The sequence below is a fragment of the Protopterus annectens genome, chromosome 1.part2 (genome assembly GCF_019279795.1).
Source record: "Protopterus annectens isolate FY-2018-M chromosome 1.part2, PAN1.0, whole genome shotgun sequence".
Classification (NCBI taxonomy): domain Eukaryota; kingdom Metazoa; phylum Chordata; order Ceratodontiformes; family Protopteridae; genus Protopterus; species Protopterus annectens.
The window spans coordinates 642440965-642460465 of NC_056727.1; positions in this window are offsets into that span (position 1 = coordinate 642440965).

Consider the following 19501-nt stretch of genomic DNA (forward strand, 5'->3'; position numbering starts at 1 on the left):
CCATCCCCTGAGGTGGTTCCACCCAAAGGTGGTGCAGGACCAGCAGATAAGGAGGTCTGGGGTGGGTCCCAGATGGGCTGGAGCCAGGTGTCACGGCCAGATGAAGTGGGAGAGATTATGCCTAATCAATTAGGGATGCATTTTAATGGATGTGTATAAAAGGAAGTCATGAGATGGCAGTTTTTTTGTATCTGATGAAGTTCGAGTGTTTCTCCTATGAAAACATGTTTTGGCAGTTTGCAACGTTAATATCAATACATTTGGTCAACTCTTCATCATTTGGTGGTATTGTTCACTGCAACTGTTTTTTGGGTTTTTGGTGATTGTTTTCCAGCCATACTCTACTTGTTTTTGTCTGATATTTACACAATGCTTACACCTGGTAAGCAGAGCTGTGCAATCCTTAGCATTGCTTATTTTTTCATTTTATAGACTATCTGCTGTATGGCATTGATTTATCATTCATTACATATTATTAATTTGTTTACTGTCCCTGACATCCCCCAATGTGTGTTCATTGCATTTATTCATGTGTGACTATACTGTATGGGGCACCTGTGTTTATATGGGGATTTCACAACTTTATTACACTGACACCTCACTTCTGGACCTAATGCAGTACTCCAGTTAACAAATATATGTTATTTGGTAGGTAATACAAAAAAATTGTTTATGCACTGCTGTCACATTTAAAATGTGAATTGCTTACACTGGGGATCGAACCGGGAATGGCTGCATGACAAGTGTACACTCTAGCCACTACACTATTGCAATACTGTTTATGTTGGATGTCTCTTGCTATTTAACTTGTTGTGCTATTTAAGCTGGACTATGCATAGCTAAGCAACGGGCAGACCTGCACAGCTACACTTAAACTTTATCACATTTATAAAAAAAAAAAGTTTGTTGTTATTTTAGTTATACCCTTCAGAATATCCCTGCTAATACTAAACCATGTACTTTTATCAGCTTTCTGCTTTATGGTGGGCATACCTCAAAACCTCATGGAGCAAAAACTCTGGACAAACTCTGAAATGATGGGGGGACAAATAGGGACAGATTTTAAATATTGCTCTTACAAACTCAGACAGGTGATGATAGGTCTTGCATTAGCATGGCTTTTCTAAAGGATTTGGAGTCTTTTAAACTCAAATGTTTGTCATTATTTATTGACTTCAATCCTCAGCTATTTTCCAGACAGGTACAGATTTTAGGAGGAACACACCAAAAATATGAGACAAAACTCTGGACATTCTGCGAAAATCTGTACAGTTGAGAGGTATGGTCCTGACGTGTTAGGGGTGTTATGAGTGTTCTCGCTCATTTTAATTGCCAAAATGCAATTCTGGAGTACAAGGGCATGTGTAGTATGAGAGCTCTGCTCTCAGATGCACCCTCTGCACTTGTACATGGTTCCATGTAAGTTTAACAGCACAGACTCATGCCTTCATGAATATGTAAGGTGCACTGCTGTGTTGTACAGGAGCAGTCCCTGCCATGCAGGAATAACTTATTCCTGCACGGCTGCTTACTGAATCCCAGGGACTGTCTTCATTCAAAAGGGAGCCAGATAGTTTGATGGTTATTCAGAAATTCTCACCTGGTATGACCGGCCGTTCTCCTTGAAAAGGGAGGCTAGACCAGTGGTGGATACTGAAAAGATGTTAATGCTTTCTGAACCAGTTTCCTTGTGTGTTCTATGATTCTATCGAACATAAACCAGACTTGCTATTAGTTACTGTGATATGGCTGCAGCCCAAATTCTCTGCATTTTTTTTTATTCATTTGTTAACTGGGTAAGCCCACTGGACACAAATGTCCCTTTCTGGGGGTAAATCAAAACACTCTCTGGTCAATTCATGTGCTCTCAATGAATTTTGAATGTGGAAATTGAGAGACTCAAACCAAGGACTACAGAATGAAGCTCTTAACCAGCTTGTTCCATTAACCTACTCTGCTAAATGCAAGGTACACAGTTTGCATTATTGACTCAGATGAAGGTGTATGTGTCCATCAGACAAAAATCACCTCACCTTTACAACAGGAGGGGGGGCTTATAAATGCTTTTCTGAGAACAACTTAGAATGATACAACTTGCTGTCTAAGCTCTGTCTGATGAGTATAACCTTAACTGAAAAATTGATGAGGTCACTGAAAACAAAACAGTAAAACCGTATGCTTCTAGTATTTAGCTCTCTCCACTAACCACATTAATGGAGTCTGATATTTTTTTCAAGAATTTAATATTTATTCTGTGTTCAACTGACCTCACATACATCATGACAAAAAAAATATATATATATACATATATATATATATATATATATATATATATGTGTGTGTGTGTGTGTGTGTGTGTGTGTGTGTGTGTGTGTGTGTGTGGGTTCACTTCTAAATTTCGAAATCCCAAAATCTCGAATTTCAGAACATCGAGTTCAGAATCTCGAGATCTTCATTCCAAAATGGTGGACAGCCTGTAAGCACACTGACAGTGCAGCTCCTGCATTCTTTTACTATTATCTGACTTCAAACCAGCGCATCACTTGGGAAAAGTATACCAAACATCAATGGATTAAAGCAGAAATACGAGTGCTTACTTGTTTCATCTTTATTTTTCAAAAATTCTCTCATTCTGAAGGAAAAATAATTACTTTTTGGAAACAGAGCCCTGAACCGCATGGTGTGGATTCTTCAAGATTGACAGGCCTAATAAGAGGAAAGTAAGAAGAAAAACAACTTTCATAACAAGACTTATCATTTAAAATTCTGCATTATTACTAGGAATCTAACTATACAAGAGTAATGGAAAATCAGCCAGATTGGATGGAAACTGTAATCACAAAAAATAAACTTTCTGCAATTACTACTCCTGAGAAAGAAACCACTTCTAAAAGGCAAAACATTAACAAACAACAACAAGAAGCTGGTAATATGTGTCAAAGATTAAGACAGGAACAACCTTTAACACTGGAGGATGAAAACTGCTTTACAACCTTTACAAACAGAAGTGCAGGGTTTATCTCATAAGCTAACTACATTTGGCTCTACTCTGGACCAAATTGTGCTTAGGCTAGAACAAAATGAAGCTAAAGTTATGGACAATGAGCTAAAAATAAATGAACTGCAACAGAAAGCACAAACCAATGACACCATAATTAAAAAATTACAGCAAAAAAAATGCTAGACTTGGAAGCTAGAAGCCGGAGAAATAATTTTATCATAAGAGGTATTCCAGAGAGCTTTGATAATCCACAACTTATTCCAATAATAAAAGAAATACTAAGCTCTCTTCTGACTAATAAAGATCTCCTGGATGAGATAGTGATTGAAAGAGCCCACAGAGCTATTAAGCGTACACAAACAAGTGATCTTCCAAGACAAATCTACATCAGACTGCTTAATTCAGCACATGTTTGACAGATATTGTCAGCTTATAAAGTTAAAAAGAATGTTACATGGAGAGCACATAAAATTACGATTACTCAAGATCTTCCTTTAGAAATTAAACAAAATCGACAGAAACTCAGTAAATACTGCATTTACCTCATTGAAAATAAGATTAATTTCCAAATGAAATATCCTGCAACTTTAACATTTTATTACAAAGAAGAAAAAAATATCCCTGGAAACACCTGACCAGGCAAAATCCACCTTTCTGCGTATTTCAAAGTAAATCCCATCTAAGACAACTCGTTTCATATCTTTTGATCCAAAAACAACATTTGGAAGGCTAAACAAGTGCTACAGCTCCAAAGAACTAAAGGACAGAAGAATATACTACTCTTATGGGAAACTTCAATCAAATGGATGTGGAATGTGTTCTAAATAACTCTGCTTACCTGCTTGTAAAGAAAATGTTTTTGCTACACTGTAATACTTAAGGTACTGTCTTTTAGCAACTGCCTTCTACGTTTAATAGCTGGAAAGCTACCTAACAATGACTGCATAGAGAAATTACTTTAAAGTTCATTTACAGTTTACAAAAAAGGAGTGTTAAACTACATTTAAATAATGGGATATAACCTTTGATGTAATAGGTTAAGTAGTGTAAATACTAGCCATTAGTAGTTTCAGTTAAAACGTATAATCATTATTCTACTGGCATAATCATTGAGTTGCTTTTAAGTGTGTCTATGAGCAAGGTACAAAAACATTTCTCTTTTTTTTCTCCATGTTTGTCCAGTAGATGGCACTGGTTAATTAATAATATATGAGTTCACAATGATGTGCTTGTATGGCTTTTGCCAGTGCAGTGTTAAATGAAGTTTCAATACATTTTAAAGAACCACAGTTAGCTGTTAGCAAAAATAATGCAAATGTTGTTGAATTTTAAAGTGCTGCCTTCTTTAAATGTTTAAAATGTATAATCATTATTCTACTGGCATAACCATTGAGTTACTTTTAAATGTGTCTATGAGCAAGGTACAAAAACATTTCTCTTTTTTTTTCCCTGTTTGTCCAGTAGATGGCACTGGTTAATTATTAATATATGAGTTCACAATGATGTGCTTATATGGCTTTTGCCAGTGCAGTGTTAAATGAAGTTTCCAATACATTTTAAAGAACGACAGTTAGTTGCTGTTAGCAAGAATAAGGCCAATGTTGTTGAATTTTAAAGTGCTGCCTTCTCTAAATGTTTAAAATGTATAATCATTATTCTACTGGTATTAACAACTGAGTTACTTTTAAATGTGTCTATGAGCAAGGTACAAAAACATTTCTCTTTTTTTTCCCTGTTTGTCCAGTAGATGGCACTGGTTAATTATTAATATATGAGTTCACAATGATGTGCTTGTATGGCTTTTGCCAATGCAGTGTTAAACGAAGTTTCCAACACATTTTAAAGAACCACAGTTAGTTGCTGTTAGCAAGAATAATGCAAATGTTGAATTTTAAAGTGTTACCTTATTTAAATGTTCATATATTGTACTTGTTTTTTGAAAATACTGTTTTGTAAACTCTTTAATAACTCTTGAAATGTTAAGAATTATAATATGTTGCTGTTACTACAAAACTTTTTATAAAAGCTACTTTTCTCTTTCTATCTATATAATATCTAAGGGTACAATTAACATAATATTTTACGAAGTCTGAAAATGAATATGCAGTACATAAATAAAAGGAGCGGGATGGGCACAGTCTGTTAGCTGATGACTGTTCGCATTTGGAACAGTATGGGTATTATTGACATCCCTCTGATAAATATTTACTCCTTGTTGCTAAAAATAATAGTCTCTTTTAGTTTCTTAACTCATGTACATTTACTAATACAGAGGGATGGGTGGTTAGGCACCTATTTAGAGTTTAGGAGTATAGAAGTCACAATGATAAATACACTAACAGATAAAGTTTATAACTGTATTTTTGAGCATCAACTAAAGAGAAACGTCAAGAATATTAATAAAAAATGATAACCATAGACTCTTGGAATGTTAAAGGGATGGTAGATAAAAAGAAAAGAAATTTAATCATGCACCTCACATACCAAACTAAGGCTGATATAACCTTCTTGCAAGAAACTTACTTAGATGACCAACTTTGGGTAAGGGAAAGGAAAAGAAAATGGGTTAAAACAACAGTTGCTGCAAATTATAGTTCTTTGTCCAGGGGAGTGGCCATTATAGTAAATAAATCCTTCCAAGGAGAGGTTACTTCCTATGAAGCTGACTCAAATGGAAGATGGCTATTATTTACTACTGAATAGCATACTTTGAACAAACCATTACTCTTTCTTAATATATATAGCCCCTGCTCAAATCAACAGCTCTTCATGTTTGAAATCTTTAATATATTAGCCAAATACCCAAATCATCTGTTTATTGTAGGTGGGGACTGGAATGCTTTATTAAATCTAGATAAGGATAGATCGCATAATAAAAATAGAGAGTCACAATCTACCACTACAGCACCTGAAGAATTACAAAATACATTTGAACTAGTTGACCCTTATGTTAAATTTCAATATGATAAAACAATATCAAGATTCACTTTCTTTTCAGCCACTCATAAAACTTGGTCCAGGATAGATGCTTTTCTAATTTCCCTTGCTTTCCTTTCTAACAAATTAAATTATGCTGTATCACCTAGAACTCTTTCAGATCATTCCAAAATTAGACTTTTAATAAACTTTCCAGCCCATAAACAAAATATTTCCTATCTCAATACCTGGATGTTAAATCCTAAAATTATACAAAATCAAGAAACAACACAAGAAATTCAGAACGTTCTAGCCCAACTCCAAAATGATCTTATATCCTCTCAAATTCCATATGACATACAATGGGAAGCTACCAAGGTGGTCATCAGGAGTATTATTATTCAAAAATTTGCATGGCTCAAAAAAATATAACAATCTTAAAAATGAACTAGTGTATCAAATAAATACTGCTGAACTAGAACTTCAGGAAAAATATTCTAAAGAACTTGAGGAAAAAATAATTGGCAAAAACAATTACACAAACACTATTTAGAAAATATCTCCTTCTTAGAATTAAGGTCAATATATCAATATTCAGAATGGGTTCAAATACCATCAAAATTCCTAGCTAGACTAATTAACATAAAAATTGGACCTCCTAGGATCAAAGAAATAAAATATGAAGGACATGTGAAATATAAAGATCAAGATATAGTGGACGCTTTTGAAGATATTTTTAAGAAATTATACAATATACCCTTATCACCATCTACAGACAGATTTGAGGATTTTATACATAATATACACTTTCCACAAATTACAGAAGATCAAAGGAAACTCTTAAAATCACCGTTACAATTAAAAGAGATAAAAGCTGCAATAAACAAACTAAAACTAGGTAAATCCCCTGGGCCTGATGGATACACATCTGATTTTTATAAGTTATTCATGGAACCTATCTCCAAAGTGTTATTAAAAGTTTTCAACTATATAATACAATATGGTATAACAGACAAATACTTATATAACTCCAAGACAGTGTTGATTCCTAAACCACATTCTGACCCAACAGATCCAGCAAATTATAGACCAATAACCCTCATAAGCACTGATCTTAAGATATCAGCCCATGCTATAGCAAATAGACTTAAGAATATACTCCCTTCTATTATTTCCCAACAACAAATGGGCTTTATGACAAACAGACAAACAAGTGACAACATCCTCCTCTTAGATACCATTGTAAGACTACTTAATAGTGATAAATGCCCCAGATATGCCCTTACAGTAGATGCAACCAAAGCTTTTGATAGAGTAAACTTACACTTTCTCTTTAATATACTGCCTTTATATGGTTTTCCTCAAGAATTCATTAAAATGATCCAAGTTCTGTATCAGAAAGCTTCTACCACTATACAGGTAAACAAACTTATAACTAACCCTATACTCTTATCCAATGATAGAAGACAAAGATGTCCTCTTTCACCATACCGATTTAATCTTTATTTAGAACCCCTCCTTCTGTTTATTTCACAAAAAATCTTTCATCATATTCCCAGAATCCACAATACAAATCTTATATACTCAGCCTTTGCCGATGACTTAAATATATACTTCCAACTCCCCACTACTGACCTCCCAAAAATACTTAAAGCTATTGATGGGTTGTCAGTAGTTTCAAACTATAACTTAAATTTAAACAAGTCGCACATATTTCCCTTTAATCCTATAGGTCATAAAGAATTGTACTTTCCCATGAGTGAGATCAAAATAAACTATTAGATAAAATATCTAGAAATACTATTTACTTCGAACTTCAAAGATATTATAAACAATAACCTACTAAATACTTGGACTAGTATTCAAAACGATATTGATAGATGGAAGAACATCAATATGTCTCCACTGTCAAAAGCTAGTGTTGTCAAGATGAATTTTCTACCAAGAATACTCTTTCAATTAAATGCTACTTTTTCAAATATTCCCCAAAACTTCTTCCTTGCCATGGAAAAAGATATATCAAGATTCTTATGGTATCCCAAATCTACCAGAATTAAATATGGAAAACTTGTACTCGCCAAAGATAAGGGGGGGGATTGGGGTTGCCTGATTTTAAACTTTACTATAGTATAATTACTGTCTACAGACTAATACAAATAATAAACTATGACTCATAAATAAATACTTGGACACCACAGTGGACCAAAATCTGGTATGAACAGTTGAAATCCCTTGGCTATAATATAAAATCCCTACCATATTTGAATTTAAACCAGCCTAGCATATACACAAAGAATCTACACCCACTAATTAAAAACATGATTCTTACAACACAGAAACTATTTAAATCATTGCAATTAGCTGATGCGTTTGCCCTTATACAACCATTACACATAAATTCTAATCTACTAATAAATAATAAACCTGTAAATATAACAAACTACTCCTTGATAAAGACTTCACAATATGGGATATATACCAATGGAAAGACTCTAACATGGGGAAAATGAGACTTGAACTCAAACTTCCTAAGAAATATAGTATTATCCTTAACCAACTTCATCTTATAAATGCTAAATTCTCACAAATACACACAGACTTACAGAATATAAATTTAGTTAAATGAATACTTAAAAATCTTGTGATTCAAGGGAAAACAATTTCTAGGACTTATAAAATTGTAATGAGCACAAAACATCAGAATTCTTTATTATTTTCAAACAATTGGCAAACGAAAAATCAATCACTGACTGAAGAAAATAAGAAACTAGCCATTGAAAATAGAATCAAATTCATTCCTTTCAAAAAGCTGTTATATACACAAATTATGGTAAATAACAATCTATATTATACCTTATCTAAATTAAATAAATTCAATCCGAACTTTTCGCCTATATGTCCCCATTGTCTGGATCAAACAGCTGATATTTTACATGTCATGTGGAACTGTACTAAGATATACAACTTATGGTGTTCCTTGAGAGTAAGATTAGAGAAGATGGGATATGAAAAATCAACCCTTACATGGGAGACAGCTATATTGCACATTAAGATCAATCAACTTCCAAAAATATTAAAACGTATATGTAGTGAACTCATATATATATATATATATATATATATATATATATACATATACAAAAACACACACACACACATATATATATATATATATATATATATATATATATATATATATATATACACACATACACACACACACACATACATATATATATATATATATATATATATATATATATATATATATATATATATATATATGTATCTGTCTACTTTTAATTCTTGTAAAAAGAAAAACAGGTGTACTTATTCCTGCACATACAAAGGCATTTTGCTCTCCATTGGTGCTCCCTATTTTCATTTTACAACTGAATTAAAATCTTCATTTTGGTAAGATGCTACATTTTATTTTGCTTGTAAAGCCTGCATTATGTCAATCTGGCTTTGTGGAGCAGGGTGTTGGAACCCTGACTGCTTTCCTGGTGACTGAAGTTTGATTTGATCCCTGGCAGGGATGAACTGTAATGAAGGGACTGACCTATTCTCCTTTCCTGAGATATGGAGCAGGTTGTATCCACTCAAGGCACTCTAGCCATCTGTAGTTTCCCCTGTGGAGACAAGGACAGACATCTTTTGTGCTTTAGGGTCAGTGGGTAATGCTGTTTGATGGCAACATCCTTTAAGAAGTGATAAAACATCTATAAATGATAGTCCATTGCATGTTTCCTTCCCTTGCACAGCTGTGTGTGTGCACAGGGGTGTTAGGGTGCAAACCAGAAAATCCCTCAAACCACTCCTGATGTCTGTTAAAATGATGTACTCACTGGAATGACTGTCACGCTTGTTAAAGAGGGAGCAAATTATCCAAGAATTGGTTGATATTTTGTAGACAGAAGTGACAAAAAAAGAGAGAAAAAAAGAATAAATTATGAGAAAATTATTTACTTTTCTTTGTTTAAATATCTTTTGCTTGCCAAAGTTTTTAACCATCACTCAATAAGTTTAAGGTACTGAATATTCTTTCAGTCTGAACATTCACTTTCTCTCTTTAAGCTACTCATTTTTATTGTGCTCCCCTTTAAAGTCTATTGATACGCTTTTTTGTCCATGTGCCCCTTGAGACATAAAACATGCCAAAATATGGCAGTGTGACCAGTTTATTAACATAAAACATTATAAACATACTACACAACTGAAACAGTGAATAATTAAACAAGGGAATACAGCAGGAAAGCCACTATCATTGCAATTACCATTTTTCTAGTTAGCATGAGAAGCGCTTACCATTATTTGTCTTTGAATACAAATGTCGTTACATTCCTTTGCTTACTCTGATCACACCTAACTTTTGAAGCAGCGTGCCACTGCTCACCTCAAAAACTGACATAACCAATTCTACTATAAAACAGGTAAAAGGTGGAGAACAGAACAGGAGCTCAAGTTGAAGCCCTCTTACTTTGCCTGCTCATTAAACTAAAATATTATCTCAAAATTGTGATTGGGAGGGAGTGATTAGGACAAACACATCCCTGCCTAGACCTAAAAACATTCAAACCCTCCCCTAACTACCTCACTTCATTCTCAGCATACCCATCATCACCTCTAGACTTAACCTTTCCTATTCAGCTTACCCTAGCCATTCCTTCCTTAACCTCCTTTTATTAATTTCCTACACCCCCCTCCCCTCTCATATATTGTATACATGAGATGTCTCTGGAAAAATATGCCTGCAAGCAAACTATATTTAAAGAAATCTTACAAAGTGCATTCTATGTCTTTAATTGTGACAGAAAACATTAAGCTTTATATAAGAAATGTGTAATTCAATACCAAAGTGATGGTCATAATCCTGTATCATTTAGAGATAGAGTTCAACTCTTTGGGTGGTTCCCCTCACCAAGATCACATTTAAGTGATGAACATTAGAATGCAGTGTCTATTAATGAATGTATTAGTCTTTCAGTTTTGTTGTGCTTGATATTACATTTCAATTTCTCAAGAGCAGGTTTATGTATATTAATACATCATTTGTATGCAGAGAATTATGAGTGAAAAGCTGGAATGGGATTGCTTTGAGTGTATTTTTCTCACTTTTTAACAATAAAATGTAAATATATGCTGTCTGCAATTTTTTTAGAACAGTGATAGAAAATAATGGCAGTATACACTGATTATGTTTGACAGTTCATTAGTAAACATGAATGGCTTTCACATCATTCCTGATTCCCTCAAAACTTTCTTCTATTCATGTTGGGGATTACAAGAAAATAAACCTAGCAACTGAAACTGGCAGCCAAGGTGATAAATGGATTACTGTTAAGTTGATCGAAAAAAAAAATAAAACATCTGTACAGCTGAGTGAAGATCAAATGATTGAACAACATAGGCTTTTTGTTTGTGTGAGATTGTGGAATGGTGTCAGGGAATTTATCCTTTTCCCACTTTATTGTAGTCTCAGAATATATAGTTAGCAGTGGGTGTGGGGGTGTAGGAAGGCTTGTCCCCTGTTTCTTTAATAAACTACCATTGTCCAGACACACACATACAAATGTGTGTGCTTGTGTGTGTGTGTGTGTGTGTGTGTGTGTGTGTCTGTGTCTATAAAACACATAAAAATAATTTGGCAACAGTATCCCATATGAGTTTACTCCTTAAGCTAGAACCCCACCAGACATCTCCTTCCTGTAAGTGTTTTCAAGAAGCATGACTTCACACACTGATAATGTATGTCTTCTACATATTTGATACATTCTATCTATACATTTAATGTGGAACAGGTCAAGTTTGCAAACAATGACTGTGATGCACAATGATCCTGGGGGATTCCTTCTGAATCTTCAGAAGTGCCCTGAATCTTAGTGGAAACAAAGGATGGAAAGGCATACAGGAACATTCCTGTTCAAACTAAATAAATGGCATTTGTCTTCTAGACCTTCTTGCATGGAGTCCTAGAACAGAATTTTATCAGTTGATTGTTAAGAGGAAGCAAAGAGGTCTACCTGAGGAACTCTCCACAGATGGATCAAATCTTGGAAGACCCCCAGATCTAGTTTCAATTTCTGAGGATCTGCCTTGGTCCTGCTTAGTTTCTCTACCAGAGAATTTTGCTCTGGCAGAGTGTAGGATGCCTGTAGAGTGAGATTGTGCTGTGAAGCTATATCCCAAAGTAACATAGCTAGTCTGCAAAGAGGGATATTACCTGGGTACCCCCTTGCATGTTGATGTACCACATCAGTGTGGTATTGTTTGTAACCACTTAAAGATATCCCAGAGACCAAGGATGCTTCACAGAACTGAATGCCTTGATCAGGGCAAGCATCTCCTTGATATTTATGTGCTTGCATCTGTCCTTGGCGTCCCACACCCCTCTACTTTTATTGCTCCTGAAACTGCTCTTCAAGCAAAATCTGAAGCATCTGTGGTGACTGGCTGCTTTTGAGCAGGGAGGGTGAAAGGGATACCTTCATTTAAAGATATCTGTTGTCTCAACCAAGTGATTTCTCTTCTGACAAACCCCAGTACTGGGATCTGAAAAGATAAAGGGTGTTGATGCTGGGAACAAAGAGATTTTAGATTCCACTCTATATTTCTAATGTAGAGTCTTGTCAGGGGTATCATGAGAATCATAGATGCCATAAGAGCAAAACTCCTGAGGTATTCCCTCTCAGTGACTGAAGTCTATGTGGAAAACCTTAGAACTAGATCTAAATAAAGATCTATTTTTTTCTTATGGAAGAAAAGCTCTTTGAACTAAGGTGTCTAGTTGACATCCAAGGGACACAGTCCAGTGAGAGGGAGTCAAGAAATACTTTTAAATGTTCTCTTGGAATCGCAGCTTGAGCAAGAGATCTCTTACCCAGGAGAGAGATTGTTGGGATTTTGAAAAAGATAAGAAAGTTATCTAAATACAGAAAACTATGGCTGTCCTGTAGCCTGCAATGAGCTACAGCTGAAGCTAGACACTTTGCGAACACTCTTGATGCAGTGGGTAGTCCAAAGCGTTAGACAGAGAACTGATAGTGTGTTCTAGATACACAAAACCTTAAGAATCGCCTGAAGTCTGGATAAAAAGGAATGTGATGATAATCATCTTTTAAGTCTAGTTTTACCAGGAAACCTGAAAGAGGAAGAAGAAACAACAGGTTCTGGAGTTACATAATTTTGAATTTGGGCTCTATCACAAACAGGTTTAGGAAATAAAGATCCAGACTAGGTTTCCAAGCATTTTATTTCTTCTGCGACTAAAAACATCCTTGAATTTGCAGAGCTACCTCTCTGTTTTAATTACATAAAATGACTCACAGGGGAGGCATCTAGCTAAATAAATGACACAGCTAGCATTGCAATTATAGCATCCCTCGCAGGGTGTTATATAGGTGGAATTACTAACTGTTAACTGAGTTGTAAATATGTTTGCAATATTTGCAATTGACACTTTTGACCCATGATGCTCTGTATTGTTGATGTGAATGTATTGCTTTTATTTAGTAATTGCTTAATATTCTTGTTATTTTCAAAGACAGAACTTGGTTCACAACCCTTTTTTTCTGTTATTTCCTTACTACAGGCTATATACCAATTATTCTTGACACAATATTCTTAGAATCAAAATTATAGGTTAGAATAGATGTTCTATTTTTTGTCAGTAGCACTGCTCCTTCTAAATTATGTGACACGCACTTTATTAAACAAAACCGGCTTGGAGTCAGTTGTCAACTTATTTCTACTTTTATGAGAAATTCTGTATAATAATTGTGTTGGATAAATCATAATCACCCTGTTAGTTTGTTCATGTCCATCTCAAAAATGTTGTCATAGGTTCATAGGTGTGTACTAGGCTAATGGCCCTGGAGCCTTTACAAGCCTAGCCCATAGGATTACCCTGGCATCATGCCACCCAACCTTAGTTCTCAGTGACTCTGTCAAGTAAAGCCACTGGAGTGATTCCTGGGGTGAATTTTCTATTTCCCATCCACTCATCAAGATTTCTCTTGAAGAGGGCCAGTGAGGTGCTCTGCTTGACATGTATGGGAAATCTATTCCATAGCATGGGGCAGTCTCTGGATTATGAACCTGTCCCTCCAGTATGTTTTGTTGATTGTGGTAATGAGGTTGAGGTCTCTGGAGCATGTGGTGAGGATGGATTGGGATTTCTTTAGATGTAGCATTTCTAACAGATCTGAGTCAGGCATGGCTTTGTAAGTCAAGCAGAGATCACCTCTATGTAGGAGATATGAGACAGAGAATAGCGGGAGTTTTTTTTTTAGTCTGTCTATCTAGGACAAATGTTTAAGCCCTAGGATCCTCTTTGTGAGGTACTTTTATGGCGTCTCCAGTTGTTGCAGGTGTTTAGTAAGGTACATGCCAAATGGGGCATTGTACTCAATGATTGGCCAAATGAGAGAAGAGTAGAGCGAGACAATGACCTCTTTTGTCCTGGATGCAAACCCTTAGTAATGAGATGTGCCACATAGAAGGACTTTCTGACCACAGTGGCAATGTGGTGGTCAAAAGAAAAGTTGCTGTAAACCTGTGTTCCCAGATCTCTTATAACACCTTCTGTGTTCAGTGGACTACCATCGATGTGGTAATTCATGGGAACTGGGTTTTTCCCAAAGGGGATGATGACACATTTTTTGGCATTGAGCTTAAGGCCATGGTTCTGACACCAGTCGTTGGTCTCAGTGAGGCCTTTCTGTAGGATGTCAACATCACTAGGGGAGTTGATAATAGCTCCCAACTTGCAATTGTCTGTGAAATTTGTCAGCCAGAGTCCCTTTGTGTTGGCCTGGACTTCTGACAAGTAGATACCAAACAGGAGAGGACCCAGGACCAAACTCTGTGGGACTCCACTTGTGACTGGTTGGCAGTCTGACTTGGGGTCAGCTACTTTCACACTGTGGGTTCTATCTGTGAGCCAGTTTGCAACCCACTTAGATACAGGGGTTAATGCCTAGCTTAGCGAGTTTTTCTATGATTCCTGAGTGAGGAATGGTATCAAAGGCCTTGGCTAGATCAAGGTAAGCAGTATGAACCACCTTGCCTTCATCCACAACTCTGGTGACTGACTCAAAGAAGTCAACCAAGTTGAGCAGGCATGATCTACCCTACACAAAACCAAACTGTGTGGGATCCAGAGTTTGGAGATTCCCTATATCCTTGTTTATTAGGTCCATGATGATGCGTTCCATAGCTTTGCATATCAGACTCGTCAGGCTAATGGAGCGATAGTTCCAGGGTCTGTAGTCACTCCTCCTTTGTGGAGAGGGATGACCATAGCAGTGCACCATTTGGTGGAGACAAAGCCTGAGGTGAAGCTGTGGTTGAACAGGGCACACAGATGAGGTGCCACTTCAATGTGTAGTTCATGTACAACACAGCCAGAGATATTGTCAGGTCCCATAGAAGCTGTATTCTTAGCCTTGGACAGTGCTGTTTTAACCTGTGCAGCAGTAATACTGGGTGCCTGGCAATCTACTGGTATTGTGATTGGTCCTTTGGGGTTGGCAGGGTAAAGTTGGCACTGAATCTGTCGGCCAGTATATTGGCAATATCTGTTGGTTCGGTATAGGAGGTACCATTGTGCAGTAGCTCAGAACAAATCTGGGTATTGCCGTGGAGATTCTTTACATAACTATAGAAGGCCTTGTGGTTGTCTTTACTATCTGCTACAATTCTATTTTCATAGCTAGCTTTAGAGAAATTGATGAGGGATCTCAACATTTTTTTGAGGCTGATAAGCGAGTTTTTCCAGTCTTGGGACTTCACCTTATTCCATATCAGTTTCCTCCCTTCTGATGTAGAGTTTGTTTATGGCAGGGGACCACCAGGTTGGCTTCCATATTTTTTGGAGGAGAGCATCTTGGTTTTATTGTGTATGGCGAGATCCATGCATTTGTGTATGTGTTCACACAGTACATTGGTATATGATTTGGCAATCATGCAACTATTATCCATTTGCATGGGTGCCATGAAGTTAGCCACCTCTGTTTTTAGGAGACCAAAGTTAGCTTTGGAGAAGCTTTTCATGGTGGTTACATTTGTGGGGGGGGGGGGGGATGTGGATTTCCAAGGTGATTAGTTTGTGGTCAGATCTAACCAGGGAGGAGTTGACTATTGGTGTAGAGCAACGATCGCTCATGTTAGTAATGACCAGATCAAGGATGTTGCTACCTCTACTGGGGGTATGAACAAGCTGGTCCAGGGCATTGGAATTAATGAATTCCAGGAAACTTTGGGCAAGTGTATTGTTACATGAGTAGTTTTCCCAGTTAATGTAGAGGTAGTTGAAGTCGCCCAGTATGAGACTGTTAGCTTGGATCCTAATATTTTCCAGGGTGCTTAGGAACATGGAGTGTGAGTCTTGGGACATGGTTGAGGACCTATAGCAGGCTACAACCTGAATCTTTCTCTTACCCAATGTTAGCTGCACCTGAAGTATCTCTGATGCATTATGTTGGGCTACCAGTCTGGAGGTGTGCACATCCTTTATGAATATGGAAACACCACAGCCTTTTGAGCCATGTCCATGTTCTGGGGTCGAAAGGTGTGGAATGAGTTAGAGCCTGGTAGTGCAGGGGTGCTTTCTGCTGCCTTGAACCAAGTCTCTGTTACAGCACACATGTCGATGTTCTCCATTTTAAGGAGTGCTTAGAGAGAGTGCATTTTGAGATTTAGACTTCTAGCATTGAGCAGCATGACCCTCAGATTGCATTTGCTTGTAGCTGTTATGGAGGTAATTTGATCTTTGGAACACTGCCTAAAAAAGGCACTATAGGGGTGGCAAGAACCTTGGCCAGCAGGCCAGCTCTGGCAAGGCATTGAGGTCTGTCAATCATGTCAACCCAGGCAGACAGATACTGGATCCCCTTAGAATGACACCAAAAACTTAGCCAATTGTTGAAATCAATAATTTTCTGCTTATACTGTGGTATCTGTCTGGGTGATGGTAGGATGCTGCTCAGGGCTAGGGTCATACCAGCCTGGGCTACATAATCCAAGAGCTCCTCCATGTCTCTTTTCATGTAGTCCAGGGAGGTACGTCTCAGTTTATTCACACCCACATGTACAATGACATAATTATATTTGTACCTGTTGTTGAGGGACCTGAGTGTGTGCATTATGTGGTGGATTCTGGCACCTGACAGACAACTGACTGTTACTTTCTCCTTATTCAACCTAGTGAGTGGGACATCAGTGTGCCTCACTATCAAGTCACCTGTGACTAGTGTGTTGGGCATGCTGTTTTGCCTTAGGGGCTTTGGTTGAGTGGCACACTGCTTAGGAGAGTTATGTGTCTCATGATTAGTGTTGTGTTGTGGTGGTCGAGTGCATTTCTGCCTTGCAGGTCTCTGCTGTTTGGGTAGATTTTTATTCGAGAGCCTCCAGGAAGGTGGGTGTATGGTTTGTGTTTTTATGTGAAGCCAGTGCTGGTGTGTGTTCCTGAGGGCTATGTGTTCCATGTGATGTGGTACAAGTGTTGACCTTCTCCTCTTGATCAGCTATCCTGGTCTTGGCTGGAGAGTCCGTGCCTTCCAATTTGGATATATAAGTGCATTTCCCACAAGTCTGAGTGCTGGAAGGTAAGAGGAGAGGGTTGTCAGTGTACATGAGACAGTTGCTACATTACCTTAGGATGTCAAAGTTCACCAGGTTAATAGGAGAAAGCACAGGGAACTGACCTTTAGACATGCCAAGAGGGGTGGGCATTAATAATAAGTACTGGAACTGTTTCCTTGTAGAATGTTTAATGCTGGTAGCACTTTTGTGTGCTACAACAATTGCTACAAGTATTCTGGTAAAGTGCTAGACTAATAAGCTAGTAAAAGTGCAGGAGAGGACAGAACTAGCAGATCTAATGGAAAAATTGAAGAGCAGACTTTGGCACAGCTCAGAAGTTTACAACAGTCCTGGATACAACAAATCATATCTGGACTAAACTAACCACAGGGAAGGTGTGAAATAAGCACAAATGCCGGCTTTTAAAACAGAAAGTTGAAAGAGATGGAAAAAACTGCACAAACGGTCAATAAACAACAATTTCTGGGCCTGAAACCACTCCTCTTGTGGTAGATAGGCTACCTAGTGCTTACCACTCCCACTGATAAGCTAGAAGGCTTCCCTCCAACAGAGAAAGCCTTGGGAGGGCTCAGAAGCTTTCATACAGTCCTGGATACAGCAAATCTATATCTGGACTAGACTAGTTACAGGAAAGGTGAGAAACAAGCACAAATGCGGGCTTTTAAACCAGAAAGTTGAAAGAGATGGAAAAAAAGAGATGAACCATGGTAGATGGACTGCTTGACCCTTGATCCAGATCTTTTCCTAATAAAAGGGATTGTTACTATGGAAATGAATGTATGCATTTGGGAGCTGGGTTTCTGATAGATAGTAGATGTGAAACACTTCTTAATGCCATCTTTTCATATACTAATGTTAAGGTAGTCAATAGTGTCTTTGGCTATGCTGTTAAAAAATACAAGGAATTTGTAGCTCCTTTTAATACCCTTAAATGTATAATAAAGCCTAAAAACTATTCCTGACCTTCTGAGTCTGGTATTACTGTAAAATGTCCTTCACATCTAAACTTACTACTAAAAAGTCACTCTTAAAATCAATGTATTTTAAAATGCTCAAAAACCGCCATGACTATTTTAAATCAGGAGATTTATTGTAAAAAGTTCTTAACCTTGTTATAAACAAAAATAGTTAAAAGCTTGTTATGAACAACAAATAGCTAAAAGCTCAGATTTAGAGCCACCTGGTGCTAAAGTAGAATATGCAGGAGAATCATATGTATTTTATGAACTTTCAGGATCCCAACAATGGTGAGAATGCATGGTTCCTTACCTTTTAAAAATTTAAATTCACACTTCAGAATAGCTCCTTGCAATTGTGCATCTGACAAAAGATAATCATTACAAGAATAAGCAATGTTTATCAAGTTTTCAGATATTGGTTTGCACATATTGCCATTTAAAAGTATTGAAGTTATTTTAAAATAATAATTAGTGGCTTCCAATAGGATCACCCCACTCCCTTTGTCTGGTGTCTGGCTTCATAATTGTAAAACAAAACAAAACTACTGCTTTTTACTCAAACCCATAAATCACCTACTCCATTCTTCTCTGTAACCTCTAACAATGGTACCAACATAACCCCAGACAATACAACCCACATACTAGGTGTAACAATTGATAATCGTCTCAGCTTTGATGACCATATCAACTGCACCAAAAAGTCTGTCAGCAAAAAAACTCGGTACCCTTTATATAATTAAACTCTTCCTTACCCCTTCTGCAAGGAAAACTATTGCCCAGACCCACCTAATTTCCACCCTTTTCTATGCCTCTGTTATATATACTAACCTATCCAAAAACAACCTCTCTAAACTCTCCACCTGTTATAATAGCATAGCTAGATTCATTACATGCTCCCCCTTTAAAACTCACCACTGCCTTAACCTCAAAAACTTGAATGGCTAGAATTGCAAAACCACATACTCTGTCAACAACTACTTACTACTCAAAAGATCCTTTACCACCCTAACAATACTCCTAT